Here is a 19,274-nt window from a genome sequence, read left to right as displayed (position 1 = left end):
AAATAAAATTGTATTGCACGGTTTCCTAAAAGAGATAACCCAACATGCTATCATGGCAGAAGTGATACGATGATCAGGAAATGGCTTTCACAGCACAAAGTTCATTCATTTTATTCTGGTTGTACTGACACTTGTAGTTTCCCCAAATGTGGGAAAGTAAATCATTAGTAGATCTGGTTCTGCCTTGCAGATTTGTGTGTAGTATGTGTGTTGCAAACTCCTTTGCTTTCATCATCTTCTTTTAAGAACCCCATAATCCCTTGCAGGGTGGAGTCTGAGCAACTGAATGGAGCTAGCATAGTGTTTACTGGCCGGATGCCCTTCCTATCGCAAATGCAGAATTTTGTTCAGCAGATACATTCTCATTGTGCCCAGAGAGAGAAATCTGCCTCTACCTAGGATCGAACTCACGGCCTTCTGATTGTGAGGCAAGAGCTCTACCTCTAGGCCACCGCATCACTCTTTGCAAACTCCCTTGCTATGATGTATTGAAATTCAGCACTGGCACCCAAGAGTTTTCTGGATTAAAATTATATAGCTCTTTTCATTTGAAAACATAAAAGTAGCCCTGATCAAGTTCTAGACCTGTTGGAGAGGCACTTTTTTTTAGCAATTGTGAGATAATCCTTTTTATCTCTCCTCGATCTCCAACTTTGTTCAGTTTGTTCCCCCTTTGTTTAGTTCAATATGTCTTCTGAATAATGGCAATGTTTATGGGACAAATTGTTCCTGTTAGCTGCAGTGTACAGTACATGAATTCTTAATTTCTCATCCTAATGAAATGATGAATTTCTAGATATGGAAAGAAATTTGTCCCATTCATATTTTAGTTGGCACCAGCCTAATTTTGCAATGTTGATCCAATCTTGCATATAGTGGAATGGAGGTGGCCCAGGGTAAAAATGTTTATATAAGTAAAAGAAACATGCAGGTAAAGGTAAAGGTAAAGGTTCCCCTCGCACATATGTGCTAGTCGTTGCCGACTCTAGGGGGCGGTGCTCATCTCTGTTTCAAAGCCGAAGAGCCAGCGCTGTCCAAAGACGTCTCCGTGGTCATGTGGCCGGCATGACTCAACACCAAAGGCGCACGGAACACTGTTACCTTCCCCTGTTTTTTCTATTTGCATTTTTATGTGCTTTCGAAACTGCTAGGTTGGCAGAAGCTGGGACAAGTAACGGGAGCTCACCCCATTACACGGCAGCACTAGGGATTCGAACCGCTGAGCTGCCGACCTTTCGATCGACAAGCTCAACGTCCTAGCCTCTGAGCCACCACGGCCCATTTCTAGATATGGAAAGAAATTTGTCCCATTCATATTTTAGTTGGCACCCGCCTAATTTTGCAATGTTGATCCAATCTTGCATATAGTGGAATGGAGGTGGCCCAGGCCTAGGTTTATATAAGTAAAAGAAACATGCAGATAACCTTTAGGAAATTGTGCTTACAAAAATGTGTGTTAGGTAAAACTGCAGAGAGTACAAAACAGTAGATACATTCAAGTGATACCCAAGTTTTTTAACTGTTTTAAAAAATCCAGACTCTGGAAGAAAAGAGACTATTCAAATCTAAGATGGGGAAACTGTATAACCCAAACAAGTGTGAGTAATTTTTTGGAATGGCGATGTGTCACTTCAAAGAACAAACACCTAATTCGTATTTCAATCTCTCATCAATGGAGAACTTTTGAGCTTTCAAAGAGTCAGAATCTCATTTCCTAATACTTGTCAGCAGAGAAGCACTGTATTGTAGTTGTAGTTCAAAACATCTGGAGGGCTACAGCTGTTTTCTGTATTGTGCAGCTTCTGCACCAACATCAACACAACCAAAACATATCTCTACTATTAACTTTTTACATATACAAGATTGCTTTGTATATTTATTAATCAAATTTATATAGTCTCCCATCCCACCAAAAGGTGTGGTGCACATCAAGATTAAAGAACTAACAAAATAACACAGCTCACAAAGCAACAAAGAAAGCAAACAATCCTCAAGCCTGGGGATATATTAAGAAACTTGGAAATTTTGAATCTATTTTGATGCACGTATGTTTTCATGGGCAGAAAGGATTTTCTCTGTAGCAACATTGATTCTTCCATACTATTTTCTGAGTATTTGTGCAATTTGGGGTTTATGCATGTAGACGTGACTGATTGGTTAGTTCCCACACTGGAAAAGATAGTGAGATCAATGAACATTACTATCGGGATATTAGATTTGTTGAGATTCCAAACAAATTACTTAAAACCTAAGGGAGAACACCCTGACTGATCTGGTCTGAGATTGTCACTAAGAGTAAATTTTAAAAGGAAGTGATGAATAAGACCTTTCAAGAAAAGCCCAGCCTGATCTATTTGCTATAAATTAAAATCAACGCTGCCACTTTGCAACATAAGTAAAAGTTAAATGGCTACGTTAGCAGATCTCGTTTTGCAAAAGGGATTTGTATGCATTTTTATCCAAGAGTCCCCATCGAGAAAGACGCTTCTGTCTTAAGTTAAGAAAGAATAAGGTTCATGATCCCTGCAATACCATTTTCTATAAAGAAAATTCTCTGTCTTCTGCTACTTTTTAAGGGAAGGCCAACCTGAAGCCCGAGATTGTTCCAGCTTCAATCGCCATGTTTCTCTCTCATCTAATACACACAGCAGGACTCCTTGAAGGGTACAGATTAAACTGTTAGGGTTATTTGAAAAAGTGTCTGAAGGTTTTCTACTAGCCATAAAGAATTGCATTATAAAGATTTGTAAGTTGTAAGGGCAAGAGATGGTCCCTTCGCCTTTTGGTGCTGGACCCCATAAAAGGAAGTTTCTTTTAATCACTGAAAGGTTCTTCCTATTGTCAGCCTGCAAGAACTTTTCCATATAAAGTTAAACAACGAGTTCTGGTTCAACACGTAGACTGGGAGAATACAAACTTAGGCCTTTCCAGATAGTTTTCTGCATCAGAAGAGACAAACATTTTAAGGGCAAGACAATAATGTCATCAACGTTGGCTAAGGCAGCAGAAAGAGAATTACAAAGACCTTTCTTTGTAGACGTAAATTAAGAAATTCCTGCAGATAGCAGGTGCTGCAGAAATTCAACATGTTTCATTTTTGAAACTCACTCCTATTTAGTTTCTTTTCCTCTTCTTCTGCAGTCTTCCTTTCCTGTGGTATGTATGTATTTCTTTTCAATTTAACAGGGTTGTGGAAAAACACCTCCCAGAGGAGAATCTGGAAAATACAAATTCTTCCTTCCCATGTTTGTCTCTAGAGAGGTTTTAAGAGGTTGGGAAGCAGCAACCTTATCATTCCACTCTCCTCACCCCTTGGTGAGGATTTCAACCCTTGGTGAGTGATAATCAACTAAGACAGGGGTATCCAAACTTGGCAACTTTAAGACTTGTGGACTTCAACTCCCAGAGTCCCTCAGCCAGCAAAGCTGGCTGAGGAATTCTGGAAGTTGAAGTCCACAAGTCTTAAAGTTGCCAAGTTTGGACACCCCAGAACTAAGATGATTAAAGGCCTGGAAACAAAAACATAAGAAGAATGATTGCAGGATTTGGGTTTGGCTAATCTAGAGAAAAAAAGAACAGGGATGGTGGAGACACACACACACACACGATAGCAGTATCCCAGTATTTGAGAGGCTGCCACAAAGAGGAGGGGGTCAACCTATTTTCCAAAGCACCAGAGGGCAGAACAAGAAAATAGATGCAAACTAATCAGGGAGAGAAGCAACCTGGAATTGAGAAACTTTCTGATAGTGAGAACAATTAACCAATGGAACAACTTGCCTTCAGAGGTTTTGGGTGCTTCATCACTGGAGATTTTTAAGAAGAGACTGGAAAGTCACTTGTCTGAAATGGTATAGGACAGGGATGTCAAATTTGCGGCCTGCAGGGCAGATACATCATGTGCTGGCCACATCCACCCATTTTAGTGAAGGGGAAAAAAGTTAAGATATGTTATGTGACGACAACGTGATGCTGCACGTTTGACACCCCTGGTACAGGATCTCCTGCTTGAGCAAGGGGTTGGATTAGAAGACCTCAAAGCTCTATTCTGGTTGATGGTATTTGGTGCAAGTACTTTCCTGTAAAATAGACCCACAACTGTTATGGAAGGGACAGAAATCTCTGGACTTTCTCCATCTCCTGCTAGTCAGCCAATTGATCTGTAGTAGCATATGCAGCCAGAAGGGTGTACGGTGGTAGACTCGGAAGTTATGTTGAAGCTGGTATGTATGCCTGTAGACTGTTCTTTGAAGGAAGAAGCCACAGTTGCAGGAATTGATGTTAGACAGCCAGGAGGAGTGATTGAACATGATGGGACAAAGAGGACCACAGGCAGAAATAGCTAAGAACATCCTGAAGGATGTATCTTGCCACAAAAAATGTCTGAGACAGAAATGAAGCTTGCTGTGAAGTGATTAACTGGATCTGGAATTTTCAAGAGAGAGAAATAGAACAACGACCCAAATTCTATGTAAAGAAAGATTATATTAAAAGTAAAAACAGACTGGAAAGACTGAAGAAAACACTTCAAGAAGCAGTGTCAGATATTGGCAGAAACTATCGTAGCTGGACTCGGTCCTCAAAGCTAAGAAAAACACTAAAAAGATCAGTAAATAGGCTGTCAAGAAACTACTTGGGCTGTGGGAGTAAGACTTATATTAGCAGAACTAAAGTGCAACACTAAAGTTGAAACCCTGTTTCTGCTTGTCCTGCTTATGTTTAAGCCATCCAAAGCAGACCCAAGATAGCTGTGGGGTGATTTCATACCAAGAAGGATGGAGTTAATTCAAAAGAGATATTGTACACCTGAAGAGTTAATAAGTTAGCTAACATCTTTAGTGGGAATGATTGTAATTAAACATGTTTCATGTATATGTTTATTCATCTGCTCCACCTTGACCTTGAAGTTAGCTAACAGTTCTTAAAAGCAGATATATAACAACCATTAAAGCCAAAGTAGTCTATAGCATGAACACTATAAGCCAAGTTGTAGTTTGTATTCATAGGTTATATCTAAATAGTCACAATTTTCAAGTACCCAAATAAATTTGATATGTAGATTCTAGTTCACACTATAGCTTGTGTGAATGAGATCGAACCCCATTCATGGTTTATGCCTATGTTTTCTTCATTTCATTCAACCACCCATCCACTAAATCTGAAGACAGCCAAGGGTGATGGGAATTTCAGCAGAATGTCAAACTAACTTTTCCAACTCTGATCTGCCTGGACATCTTGCCTCTCTGCTATAAAGCAAAAGGGAATTAAAGACGCCACAAGATGATGTAACTGTTTGATGTGTGGAATAACAATCAAAGCACCATTCAAACCCAGTATATCTTTAATTTTCTAACAGCTGGAAAAATGATACATGTTGTGTAACATGCAGAGACTTTTTGGTTCACCTTGCTCTTTTCTTATAAAGTCTTTGGGAAGATTTTTCATGAATTGGGCATTTTTGTCCCAAAGCCCATTAATACTTCATTTGCAAAACCATAGCCAGAACAATAGCTGTTAAATTTTTACATACCTGTTGTAACAGCTTTCCAGTGATCTTTTAATATTGAACTCCCAACTGACCACTGCAAAGCAAATATATTATTGTTGACCCTTTTGTGACAGCAGTGTGGCATCTCCTAATTGTCATGTTCTCTCCAGATGTAGGCGTTTCCTGCTACCCATCTTCTTTTATCCACCTCAGACTCCCTTCTACTTTAGGATTGGTTGAAATATTCTGCACACTTGTCCTGCTTGGGCCTATCTAGAACAGGGGTCTCCAACCTTGGTCCCTTTAAGACTTGTGGACTTCAACTCCCAGAGTCCCTCAGCCAACAAAGCTGGCCAAGGAACTCTGAGAGTTGAAAACCACAAGTCTTAAAGGGACCAAGGTTGGAGACCCCTAATCTAGAAGATGTTCCAATTCTCTATTAGGCACAGTCTCTAATGGAAGCAGCTATTTTTCAAGGAAAATTAGGAGTCCCTGATTTCTGCCTCAAAGCTTTCTACTTTTGAGGGTAGCCAGCATTTAAAGTTCCATAGATAATGTGCCAAATAATGGATAAAATAATATTCACTTGAAGGTAGATATATCTATTTATCACAGTCTCCTCTGACAGCCACCAGATGTGTTGGCTGAGTATTCTGGGAACTGAAATCCAAACCACCTGGAAAGTAAAATCTGGGGAGGGGCTGATTGATCCCATTTGTGCTCCATTCTTCAAAGAATCCAGGACAGGGTTGCTGTAAGGGTTACTGATTGTATCTTCACAATCAACATGTGAAAAAGTAGGTTGGACTGAGAGAAATACATTGATTGGCCCAAGATCACTTAGAAAGTGTAATGGACTGAACAGGAATTGGAGCTGAGAACTCCAAACTATTTCTGGTTTCATTTTTACATTTTTTTTATTACGCTCCAGATCCACCGTGTACATATTTCATTGTGTTACCACCTGGACTCTTTATGATACAACAGGCTTCTTTTAAGCAATACCCCCAGAAAATTCCATAAATGGTTATATTTGCTATAGTTTTGCTCAGCTAGAAGACACAAAGGGAACTTTTCTGGCCCACTGCTGAAATTTACCAGATGTCCTTATTGGTAAATGCTCTGTAATAATCTTAGGTGGAAATCTAAGTAGCCATCCCATAATTTGGATTACAAATGAGACCCACAAATTATGCCATCGCAATGGCTTTGGATTTTCCACTCTGTGCAAACTCCCAATCTTACGCATGAGAGAAATGTGATGGCAGGTTGGCATTTCGACAAGAGCAAGATTTGTCTTTATGCCATCTAAACAAGAGGATGCAAAAAGGAAGTGAAATTTGTGACGGGGCAGCTTTATGTCTTCCCATTGTTGCAATCCAGAAAAATTCTAACTGCATCTGTTAAATCAGTTGCTGTACTAGGTTTAATGGACCTGCTTCTCATCTGTTACTAAGTGCCTCCAGAGCTAAGTGATGAAGAAGAACAAGGTAATTTAGAATGAAGATAAAAGTAGCCTTTATAGAAACTGCTGATGTTTGGAAAACCAAAAGGGCTGATAAGAGCAATTAATGATTGTGAAATCTGCTGTCCTTATTCTATGAGACTAATAAACATGTTTAAAAGGAGAGAAAGATTAAAATACTTATTGATCGACTAATAGGTAAAGGTAAGGTTTAAAAGCAAAGCATTGACCAATATATATTATATTAATTAAACCTTTCCCATCATTGTGAATGAACAAGAACAGATAAGTTGTATCTGCAGGTTCTTGAATTGATTCTAGATTGATTGCTCTTCAGAGATCTAATGCCAATACAATGCACACATCACTTTTCAAAAAATATTTTTGTACTCCTGAGCGAAAGTGAAAAGATGCTTATCTTCTTGATGTACTTAACTTGTATGAAGTTAAAAAGTCTACAGTTGATTTGAAGGTCTTTGGTCACTAGGGATGCGAGGACCAATATAAATCAAATGTTGTGTGATCTGCTTTAAAGAACACCCTTTTCACTTTGATTCAGAACTGTAATGATAATTTTAAAGATGGATATACCTTTCGTTGATTATTTATGGGCTGAGTGAAAGCTCAATAAATTAATTTACAATATTGGGCCAGGTAGAATATACCTAACAACAACAGAACAGTAGAACAATGCTATGATGCTAAAATGAGTTAAAGGTATCTTGAAGTCTCAAGCTCAATTATTACTGACTACATCTGTACAGCTTTCCCAACAGTATTACTGATGTGGTCTACCAGCAGCCTGCGGACCTGGCAGCGGAGTCGGACAGTGAGGAGGCTGGGGAGGACAATGGGCCAGTACTAGAGTCAGAGAAAGGCCCGGATGAGGGCTCTGCATCAGAGGCAGAGATGGGGCCAGGACCATCTGGGAGCAATGCACGGACTCCGGAACCTCCAGAGGCAGACAGCAGAGAGGCAGAGGAACAGGAGATGCCTGTTCCTAGCGCAAAGAGCTGCCAGAAGGCAAGAGCAGCTAAAGAAAAAAGGACAACGCGGGAGTAAGGCCAGAAGATGATTGGCCACTCACATAAGGCTTAAAAGAGCAGCAGCGAGCCGTTAGGTTCTTTGTAGGAAAGCAATGTTGATTTCCATGCTTCTTGTCAGTGTCTCTTGAACTTTGTGGGGATTTTGCCAAGAGAAGCCTTTGGCAGGTTGCCAAAGACATCAAAGGTTGGTGATAAGGCTGAGGGACTGTTATTAAGAATTTTGTTTTGGACGAAGCTGAGAAGGAATTAATTCTCAGCTGCTTTAACAAAATAAGTTTGTTGAGGACTGAATTGTGTTAAGTAATCACTACTTGGGCCTTGGTCACAACAATTACAAAGAAGTTTGCTGTTACTTTCATTTGTGTGTTTTTTTTTAAAAAAATTGCCCATTTAGTCAGAATCTCCAGTGAGTCCTCTATCCAATTATTAAACAGAGCTGACTGGGATCCTCCAAAATTGGCTAGGTACTGTTACTTTATTAAAAGATATGTATACAAATTCAAAGGATACAACGACCTTTGGAGTGTGGCTTTTTTAATGGTTTAGAGCAGGGTTTGTCAACCTCACCCACTTTAAGATGTGTGGACTTCCCAGAATTCCCTTGCTAACATGCCAGGAAGTTGAAGTCCACACGTCTTAAAGTTGTTGAGAATCATTGCTCTTAGTTAATGTTGGGGGCACAGTTATTGGATTATATGGATTCAGCCCAGCATGTCCTGCAACAATGTCGTTGATGCTGAGTCCATCTCCAATTATGTAGTGCCGGTTTTCTGGGGCAGCTATGAGTCCATCTGACTCAGCTTCAGCCTGGCTTTCATAAATGGCAACATCAAGATGAACTTTAATCAATTTACAGCATTCTTATCAGGGTTTTTTTTCGGAAGTTGTACCTGAAATGAATAGTCTTCTTTTTCCAGTCCAGGTGACTATGAATTGTGTGATCCATAGATGCCATCTGGGAAACATTCTCTGAATCATTTAGGGTACCGTACCCTGTTTGTTTTTACATAGGATTCAACCTGACTTCGGATTGGTGCGGTGGCCTAGAGGTGGAGCTCTTGCCTCACAGTCAGCAGGCTGTGAGTTCAATCCAAGGTAGAGGCAGATATTTCTCTCTCTGGGCACATTGAGAATATATCTGCTGAACAAAACTCCGCACTGGCAACAGAAAGGGCATCTGGCCATTAAACATTCTGTAGCTCCATTCAGTTGCCCACCCTCCACCCTGCAAGGCATTATGGGGTCATTAAAAGATGATGATGATTCAATCCTGACTTTAGAGAGAGTCAATGGTGATTTCTATTGCACTATTGCATAGTGAAGAAATCACTAAGGTAGGATTTTGTCAATCCTGATATTACTATGTGAAATAGTGGAGACATTGATTATCAAATTGGGTGGGGTTTTTTACTTATTTTATCCATCCACGTTCTTCACACTCACTGAGATGTAAATATCTGAATATTCTTGCTAACAGCTGATTCGGGATGGTATTTTCCGTGACCTTAATTCACTAGATAATATTCCAACTTTGAATGAATTATTGGAGATTTTTATGGAGATTTTCAAGTTTGAATCCAAGACTGACTTCCTTTCAAATATAAGAACAATTTATTTTTGAAATTTCTCACAAACGGCCAACAAAATTTATTTGCATTAATACAGCTGTAAAAAGAAAGTAATCTTGCAAAATATTAATTTCATGTTTTCATTGAAAAGAAACACACACACAAAAATCTGAAGCAAAATGGTTCATTTAGGACGTTGCCCAATAAGAACATGGAAAGCACATTTAGAGTGTCTATGATATTAAATATTACTGTAGTACATTTTAATATTAATTTAAAGAAGACAGAATGAAAGAAATTGCAATAACTAACCGATACATAAAAGCTAAAGGGAGAAAACTATGTGTACATGACAAATGTCATAATATGAGTCTGAATAAAACAAATTAACATACTTTTTTTAAAGTGGGGGAATAACCATTATTAGTTGCTCCTATTATATCTGATAACACATCCAGTATTTTCTAGATCTTGTATAAAGATGAGGAAAAAATAATTTCTGTCTGCAAGTTTGTAATCTCATAGGCTTGTTACTTTTAAAAAGGGACGAGACTGAAAAATCAACTTAACACCCCAAACGTAATTCTTTATAACTAGTCATTAATGTTTAACTGTCAGATAGAACAGATACTAATGGAGGCAGTTGGAGAAGAGGAATATCGAAATGACAATTGATTCCAGACGAGTTAATGGGGGATGCTATATAATCTCCCCTCCTTTTTTCTCTCTCTTCAAAGCAGAAGTGAGGAAACAATACACTTTGCTAAGGAACAAGAATCCACAAGAGTTGTATTATGTTGGGGAAATGCAATCTAAACTGCAGATCATGCTTCAAAATTTGTGTAGAAACATATTTTTCTCTACCTGGATAGCTGTTGTCCAACTCACATTAAGAATGGTTGAAATCCATCAGAAGTGATGTTTAAGGCAGAGCATGCTACCTTTTGAGCATCATCTCACAAAGTCTTCTCTAGAAAAGAAAAGGCTTGGTTGTATCACGAAAGCTCAGACTTCTGGTTCAAAGAGTACCAAGGTTTATTTTAAGATATATGGACTTCAACAATTCCTCAGGCAGCATACTATAGAAGCTATAGAAAATAAGGATAATTTCAAGGCTTCCTAGATCTGGAAGAAGCCTTCACACTTCATTTTCTGCTTCATCCTAAAGCTTGTTGTGCACAAGGAAATATAGAAGAAAAACTGCAAAGCAACAGGGAGCAGCATAGAAAATAGAACTGGATCAGAGGTGGGTTTCAGCAGGTTCTGACCAGTTCTGGAGAACCGGTAGTGGAAATTTTGAGTTTCCCGAAATTTTGAGGTCCCGAAAACAGCTGTCTCTCTGCCTGAACGTGAGTAGATGGGCCCTGCTTTGCATCTGGCTCTGAGATCTCCTGCTCCTCAGAGCCTTCTGCCGGCTCTGATGGTAACCCAGGCACCTCCTCCATCTCCTCTGACTCCTCTGACTTGACTGCCATCTCCGCTGGCAATTGACAAACCACAACACACCCAATGCAGAAGCTGCTGTTCCTGCCTTTGCTGCCACTGATGCATTTGGCTTCCCTGGTCCTTGCTTCCAGAGCTAAGCAACTTGGCCTCGGCCCTCAATTCCCACAGTAACTTACTAGTCAGGAAGACAGGCAAAAGAGCGTGTATGTGTGTATGCACAAAATCTGATCTGCAAACTTCAGTGCAACCTCAAAATTATAGATGGGTCCTACTGATTTAGGCATGTAGTCATTATGGGCACATAGTCATTACAGTATTGTACCTGAAAGCAAGCTTGGATAGCCTCTCAGACCTAAATAAGGAGCTTGTGAGAGATCTCTGGAGTTCCTCCAAGCACTCTGGAGTGGGGCCATAGTACTTCTACTACTGCTAAAGTATTTATACCTGGGGAAAAACAGTGTGGTTCATCAAGCATCTCTTTGCACCAGGAGAAAAGCTCCAGATGTTAGTAGGGTTCAAGTTTATGGATCTAAATTTTCAATTCTGAACGATTAAACTACTTTCTTCTACTTTTACACTTCACACAAGTTCAGTCTCTATTTGCTTTTTGAATTAAAATGTGCAGCACTCTCTCTCTCTGTGAATAATATGTGGAGCCAATTTGTTTTAAGCAATAGTAACACTTTATTTTTTATATTATAGCTTACTGAAGTGTAGTTAATGTAGTGTAATGGTGCGGTGCAGTGCGGTGCGGTGGTATGGCATGGCATGGTATGGTATGGTATGGCATGGCATGGCATAGCATAGCATAGCATAGTATAGTATAGTTATTAAATATGATATGATATCTTTCATGGAAGACATTGTTCTCTTTCTAACTAATCAAACCCACCTCCCGCCCACAAATTTTCCTTGACAGATTTTCCAATTTCAACATATCAAATTGATCTTTTCTCACCTTTTCATTCAAAAAAAAAAACAAACCTTACAGGATCATTCATAATGCTCTTTAATAATGGGTTTGAAAATCTTTGCTAATGACTTGAAAAGCCAGCACTGAAAAGATCGTCTGTCCTCTGATACTCATAATTAGTTTTTTAAAAAATCTGACTCATCCAGGAATGTAATAGGAAAATGCCTCTCCTTGACATGACATTACCACATAAGAGCAACTTATTTTCACCACTTGTTGCAGTTTCTCGGAACTGTCTCATGTTGATAAACAAGTCTGTCTTTACTCATTAAGAAACCACAGCAAGCCTATCAGAGTTATTAATATTTTAAAAAAAATAATCCAAGGAGTCATTTATGACATGGGTGAGTAAGCTTCATCAGGGTACTTCATAAATAGTAAGATGCTACTTCCTTATCTTTGCAAACTTTTATTTGAATGGAGAGCAGTCTATTTTTAAAAAATGCTTTCTCCTATTTGTCCTTCCTTCCTTCCTTCCTTCCTTCCTTCCTTCCTTCCTTCCTTCCTTCCTGAGCTTGATAGATTTCAATAATTGCCAAAAGAATCTATCAGTGGCAATGATGGTCAAGAAAACATTAGCTATCAGCGATATAATACATGGCTACCCATCAAACAGCCAATCTGTGTCTTGTGAAAGTAAGGCATGAAAAATAGAACAGATGTGAAAAATATGGTGCTCCCAGATGTTTTGGTCTATAACTTCTAAATTGGTTTTTGTCCGTGATGAATGGGAATTGAAAACTAAAATACCTGGAGATCTCCAATCCCTAAAGTACTACTGTATATTAGGACTATCAGGAATAATCTGGTGATGGATCTCTTGGTATCTGCCAGACATCATGTTCTGTCTGATTTTATTCTATTAATATTTTTAGATTCTTTTAATTAAAAAGAATGAGAAGCTAGCATGTCTTAAAGCAAAACTGCAGTTTCAAGCATCATATTTATTTGCAAAAATACCTCTGGGTCTCATACTGACCCCAAAGGCATTTGGATAGTTAACTAGCCTAAAAAACAGGCGAAAATAAATTGAGCATCTTCGGCATCTACAGAAAGCAGAAGGAGGGGAAACTAGTTTCCTTCTAGTAAAACGGTTGCTTTGTGAGTGGTTTTGTAATTTTTTCTCCGTGACAACCATTTAATTTAGAGCAGCTTGTCTCAACTGTAGCAACTTGAAGATGCTGGGGAATTCTGAGTTGAAGTCTAAACACCTTCAAGTTGCCAAGCTTGAGAAAAATACATTAGAGAAATCCATGACATGTTTCAAAATTCAAACAATATCTATTGGTCCAAAAAGATTAGAGACCCCTGGAATAGAGATATGTGGGCTCAGACCTCAATTTGGACTTTTAATAACTTATCAGTTGGATACATTGTTAACGATTCCATGTTCGAAAACAAATATCAAAACAGAGCTGAGGTTCACCATGACCCTGGCCCACTCATTTTATCCACAATAATCTGCAAAATTATGGGTTAGGTTGTGTTAAGAAATCACAGTTGCCACATTAAGCTTGTCAAAGGAAGAACAGGTTAACAATGACATGAAGCATAAATAAAATGAATAAAATGAAATCGTCAAGAGTTAAGAATAATTATCCCTGAAGTGGTATCCTTATTTGGCTGGTTCACATCTCATGCTAAACCATGAAGTGTTTTGTTTGGTTTTAGCTTAGTATGAAGCATGCCATCATGGTTGATAACTTAATGTTGTGTGAAGTCAGCCATTGTATCTTATTCAACAAACTATGGTTAAAAATCCATTAGCTTGGTGCAATGTGTCAACCCTGTCTTTCTCTGTGTCACACTTTCAATAAATCAACCTTCATTTGATCAATTGCTCACCCTCATAAAGAATTTCTGCTCATTCTAGAAAAGCACAAAGGAGAAAGTGCCCATAACCTATAACCCTATTGTGATATCTCCAACTCGGCATACAGCAGCAGCAGAAACAACAATGATTCTCTGCCTCAATGCATTGGAGCATGGAATTCCATTCTACATGGCAGAATCTTGATCTGGAAGAATGTGTAGAAGAAGCTTCTCACTTCGTCCTTTGCTACTCACCATACGAAGATTGGTAGGAATCTGGTAGTAGGTAGTAATACTTGATGGAAAAGTGAGATGAAATTTTCTCAAGAAAGAAATTATGGCATTTGCAAAAATACTGAGCAATGAATATGGCATCAGTCTTATTAACTGCTTTGTCCCCATGTTCTTGAAGAAGAGGGCAAATTCTGACAGCTATCTCCTGAGACCCACTCTGGAATACAGGTAACCCTTGACTTATGATCATAATTAAGCCAAGATTACTATTGTTAAGCAAGACAATGTTGTCCCATTTTACGTTTCTTGCCTCAGTTGGAAGTTAATTGCTGCAATTGTGTAAGTTAGTGACATGGTTGTTAAGTGAATCCGGTTTCCCCATTGATTTTGCTTGTCAGAAGGACACAAAAGGTGATCACATAACCCTGGGGCACTACAATCGTTATAAATATGAACCACTTGCCAAGTGTCCGAATTTTGATCACATGACCATGGGGATGCTCCTGTGATTGTTAGTGTGGAAAAAAAATCAGAAATCACTTTTTCAGTGCCATTGTAATTTTAATGGTCACTAAACAAATTGTTTTAAGTTTAAGACTACTTTACTACTTAAATCTGTTCTCAGAGAAGTTAAATCCAATGCATTGAATCAGCTAGAAATGGATTGCTCTGAATGACTTTGAATGGCATGGATTTAATTTTTGTTGATGAAAAAATGAAACAGAACTCCATTTTTAATTGAAGAATAAAACTGCAATTCAGCTATAGAAGCCGAGTCCCCAATCATGTGTATTTGGCTCAGTATTTGAGATACTGAGGAATTAATTATACTTAACATTTTTCATTCAAAACAGTGAACTAATCAGTTAAAGTAGAATCCCGAAATTTTAAAAAAACGTTTTGAATTTCTCCACACCTTCTTGTTTTACTGGATCATTGACTTTAATGAACCACAAGAAAAAGAGTAGGTTTGGGAAGGAAAAATGATAAGAACAGTTGTAAGATGCACTGAGAAAAGGAAGTCTGACATGGATAAAATAAAATAAACATATTGTTTCCCCCTAGATTTTCAGCCAAAAAGATTCTGACAAGTGTCCATTATAAGAATCAGTTTTCCTTTTAAGAATTTTTGCCAGGGTAATCCTCTTCACATTTAATCAGGATAAATATCCTCTTATTGTAAAGAGGATTCATTCCCAAATATTATTCATAGAATTTCAACTCCTGAAATCAACAGTGTTTACTTCTTGGTAGATGCTTCCATGAAATTGTGTCCTACTTTACACCGCAGACTAAAGTCGGTTAAAGTGTGATAAAATTGTGGGAACCAGGCTACATGTCTTAAAACATAACTTGGTTTGTTTTAGGGGTCCCACATGTTCCACATACATATCTTGTATGAAATTGGCCTGAAAATCACAATACAAAGAAGGCAGATGGACCCAATCAGGAAACTAAATGTAATGTGTTGAATGTGTACGTATGAGCGTCTTTTCAAATAGCAGTTGATTTATGAGGGAAAAGGTATTTAAATGTGCTTTTTTTATCGTTCCTTTATAAGTTAAGGACTATGAATGGAGCCAACTGAGCAATGTCAGCTGAAGTTGTAGCCCCTGAATGCTGTTTCTCTTCCCAACAGCTTTTCCTTGTAACACAACACTCTTCTTTCTCCTGAGCACAATCCAAACTGAGCAGGGGGAAGAAACTCAGTGGATTCTCTCTGGGGAATTTGGCATTTTGATTTAAATACATTCTTCTAATCTCACACTTGTTCTTTAACTTGGCATCTCAGGGGAAAGAAAAAGAGGCTTTTCTTAGTTGTTTACAGCAATGTTTTTAAAACTGGCAACTTTAAGAAGTGTGGACTTCAATTCCCAGAATTCCCCAGCCAGCCATGCTGGCTGGGGAATTCTGGGAGTTGAAGTCCACACATGTTAAAAGTCGCCACATTTGAAAAACACTGGTTTATAGCTTGTCAGAGAAAGAATGTGCTTTTTCCTCATTAAATGATGGTCTGTCGGTGGGGTTGTTTCCCCCCCACCAGCCATTTACTTAGGGATTTCATGTTAAAGGCACTACATGAGTGACCATGGCAGAAACCACAGAAGGATAAAATCAGTTTGAAATATGGCATCTGTGAGGCCATTTCCTACAATTTTGTAAAAAATAAAATAAAAAATAGTTTGCTTACCTTGTGGCAGCCGAAATTCTCTGCAAAGGGATACGATCTGCAATGTTGAGGAACATGTAATCCTTTCCCTAGCAGACGCACAACTTCTTTAATGACAGATTCATGGGCGTCGAGGGAATATTTTGCCCATTTTCTGCTCTGCTGCAATGGGAAGCCGCCTTGTGTATTTTGAGGCCAAAAATATACCGTTCCTGTAGGTTTACGTGAGTGTTTCGTGGCAGGAATTCTATTTCGTATGTCCTGCGGCAGCTCCCTGAGGTTGGCTAGGAGGTGAAACGTAAAAATGTAATACTCATAATTTCTTGGCTGATTGTGAGAAAGGACTCTCTCTTTTTTCTCACAGAAAAAGGCACTTCTTTGATCCTTTTTTTTTATGTTTACATCTGGTTTATGGTAACCACAGCCAACTACTTGGAATACCTATGAGCCTTGTAGGAGTGGGATGATTTTGTATTGGGCAGAGGAAGGAAAAACATTTACAATTAGACAAGCTCAAAAAAACTAGAAGTCAACCTTTCCCAATATAAAGTCTTCCCCGTAAACTGAGACTATTACACTCATGCTCAAAATAGGAGGAGGAAGTTGTGTTGTATACATTCACTGCCTTGAGTTGTTTGTAAAAATAATAAAGGCGGATATAAATAAACAAATAAATGCTGGCTGCGAATTTTGGGAGTGATAGTCCTCAACACATCTGGAAGGCAAAATGACAGGGTGTTCTGTCCTCCTCCGCCTCCATCCGAATGATGGCTTAATTAGCCGGCACTATCAGTTCTGGCGGCAAAAGAGCCAGCGTCTGCCAAGAGCCCTCATTATCTTCCACGACGCTGGTGAGTCACAAACTTCAGCTCTAAGTCAATCAGTGGATTTCCCTGTTACAAAGAGACACAGCAGCTCTCGCTGCCTTTTATATCCTGTGGGGTGTGGCTCCATGACTCAGCACTTCCTAGGCCTGCCCCACCCTTGCTTCTGTTGTTCCCTCCTCTCCTGCTACGAAACCTAGGATTCAACCATGCCTGATTGCTGTCAGCTGGGTCTGCAGGCGTGGCCTGGGGGGGAAGAGTCAGGGGATGGAGGCCTCATTATTTCTTCCACCTGGCCTGCTTCTGGCTCCTAGATCTGAGCCAGGGAAGCCGGTGCTCCCAAGGTAAGTCCTGACGGCCCTTCCCCCTCACTGTCCAAGTCACTTTCTGGCAGCAGGCCCGGCTCCAAGTCACTTTCTGGCAGGAGGGCCCGCTCGGGGGGCGCAGACACAACAGAGAGAAAGCTACAATGAATTTCAGAAACAGTAATAAAAATGTTGTAGTAATATATGTCTCCATGTGTTTCTTATACCCTGAGTAAGAGGCTGAGATGCACAAACCAAGTTATTTCACTACAAACTGTGGAGTGAATCAATCATTCAAAGACTCCAGATATAGGACAAAGATAATATTAACATGAATTGGCTGGGTTCAGGCATCACGTAAAGTGAGAGATTGACAATCCATGGCCCAGTTTAATGATGTATAAAGTACACTACCAGAAAATGCAGGAAAACCACAGATTGTCAGCAGTGTATTTTTCTCACTCTTCCTTTCCTGAAAGAGTTGTGCCAAGTTCCACAAAGTTTTAACCTGACCAAATCCTGCAGAAGTATCACAGAAGCTAAACATGTACAACTCTAAACTCCAGTTACTGGAAATTCCCCTTATGGCCTTGCAAAGCTAAAATTATAACTAAAATCATAACAGTGTGCCCCAAGCCTCCTTCTCTAATTGTTTAGCTTTTGCTAAGCCATAACATCAGAAGTTGTGTAAACCCTGCTAAGGTGATATGTGTGCACCATGCGATTTGGTTTAGAGCAGGAAAGGCAGGGTTGGACCTGCAACCTGCAGAATGCAGTCCTCGCTTTTGTGCTACATAGAGTTTCTCTAAATGTTCTGTAGAAAATCAGCACCCACTTGTCAGCACCCATCCCTCTCCTAGAAGAATGAAATATTTGGAGGAATATTAAAAAAAAGAAAAGGTAGAATATTATATTTCTCCAAAGGGAGAAATGGAGAAACATGTTTTTTTAGAGGCAGAAAGCAGCCATCGCTTTCCTTAATAGCCCACAGCAGATGTCAGCACTTAAGAAATAAAGAGCTTATTGAAAAAGGAAGACAAGTATCTAGCTAGCTCTATTCATAGGCAAAGCAAATACTACAGGCAGAAATCCATTCAAGACAGGATATTTTGAAACTCCCTGCAGCAAAGTCTGAACAAAGGCAAAATGATTAGCTCTCACTCAAGATCCAAAACGGGATGAAAGCCATTAAGCCACAATAGGAATTGCCGAACACCCTTTCAGAACACAAGCCCCTTCATTGCATCATCAATCAGCAGCCCAAACTTCAACCAAACCTGGATGCTCAGACAATCACTTAGGATTGGCATTTTCTCTTTTGCCTATAGAGCCAGTTATGATCCCTACATGATCACAGGAATCTGGTAACAGCCAATAGAATACATATTCTTGCAGAGGAACAGGAAGTTCAAGTGCAAAGCCCCAAGGAGATATAACGCCTCCCACTCTGAACTCCATTTTGTCAGCTGCACCAGAACAGTATTAGAGCATAACATCCGTACAGGTAGTCCTCAACTTACAACAATTCATTTACTGACAATTTGAAGTTACACTGAAAAAAGTGACTTATGACCATTTTTCACATTTACAACTGATGCAGCATTTCCATGGTCATGTAATCAAACTTTAGACACTTGGCAAGTTTATGACATATTTATGATGATTATAATGTCCCAGGCTCATGTGATCACCTTTTACGGCCTTCTGACAACCAAAGTCAATGCGGGAGCCAGATTTACTTAATGACAGTGTTACAAACTTAACAAGTGCAATGATTCACTTAACAACTGTGGCAAGTATGGTCGTAAAATGGGGCAAAAATCCCTGTTTCACTTAGCATCAGAAATTTTGGGCTAATTGTGGTCATAAGTCAAGGATTACCTGTATACATAACCCTACATAAACCTAATGCATGGGTGTCAAACTCGCAGCGTCACGTTGCC

General features: G+C 39.3%; 1 long non-coding RNA gene across 1 annotated transcript in view; it reads right to left on the bottom strand.

Annotated features, from left to right (window-relative positions):
- The window catches only part of LOC131192362 (uncharacterized), a 46,455-nt gene extending 29,961 nt beyond the window's left edge, over positions 1-16,494 (bottom strand). The window contains exon 1 of the long non-coding RNA XR_009153720.1: positions 16,224-16,494. This is a non-coding gene — a long non-coding RNA (uncharacterized LOC131192362). The remainder of the gene's footprint in view (positions 1-16,223) is intronic.
- Positions 16,495-19,274: the final 2,780 nt, after the last annotated feature.

Source organism: Ahaetulla prasina, chromosome 2, assembly GCF_028640845.1.
Source record: "Ahaetulla prasina isolate Xishuangbanna chromosome 2, ASM2864084v1, whole genome shotgun sequence".
Lineage (NCBI taxonomy): Eukaryota > Metazoa > Chordata > Lepidosauria > Squamata > Colubridae > Ahaetulla > Ahaetulla prasina.
Note: the sequence above shows the minus strand (reverse complement) of the source record. Positions and strands in the feature narration are given on the sequence as shown.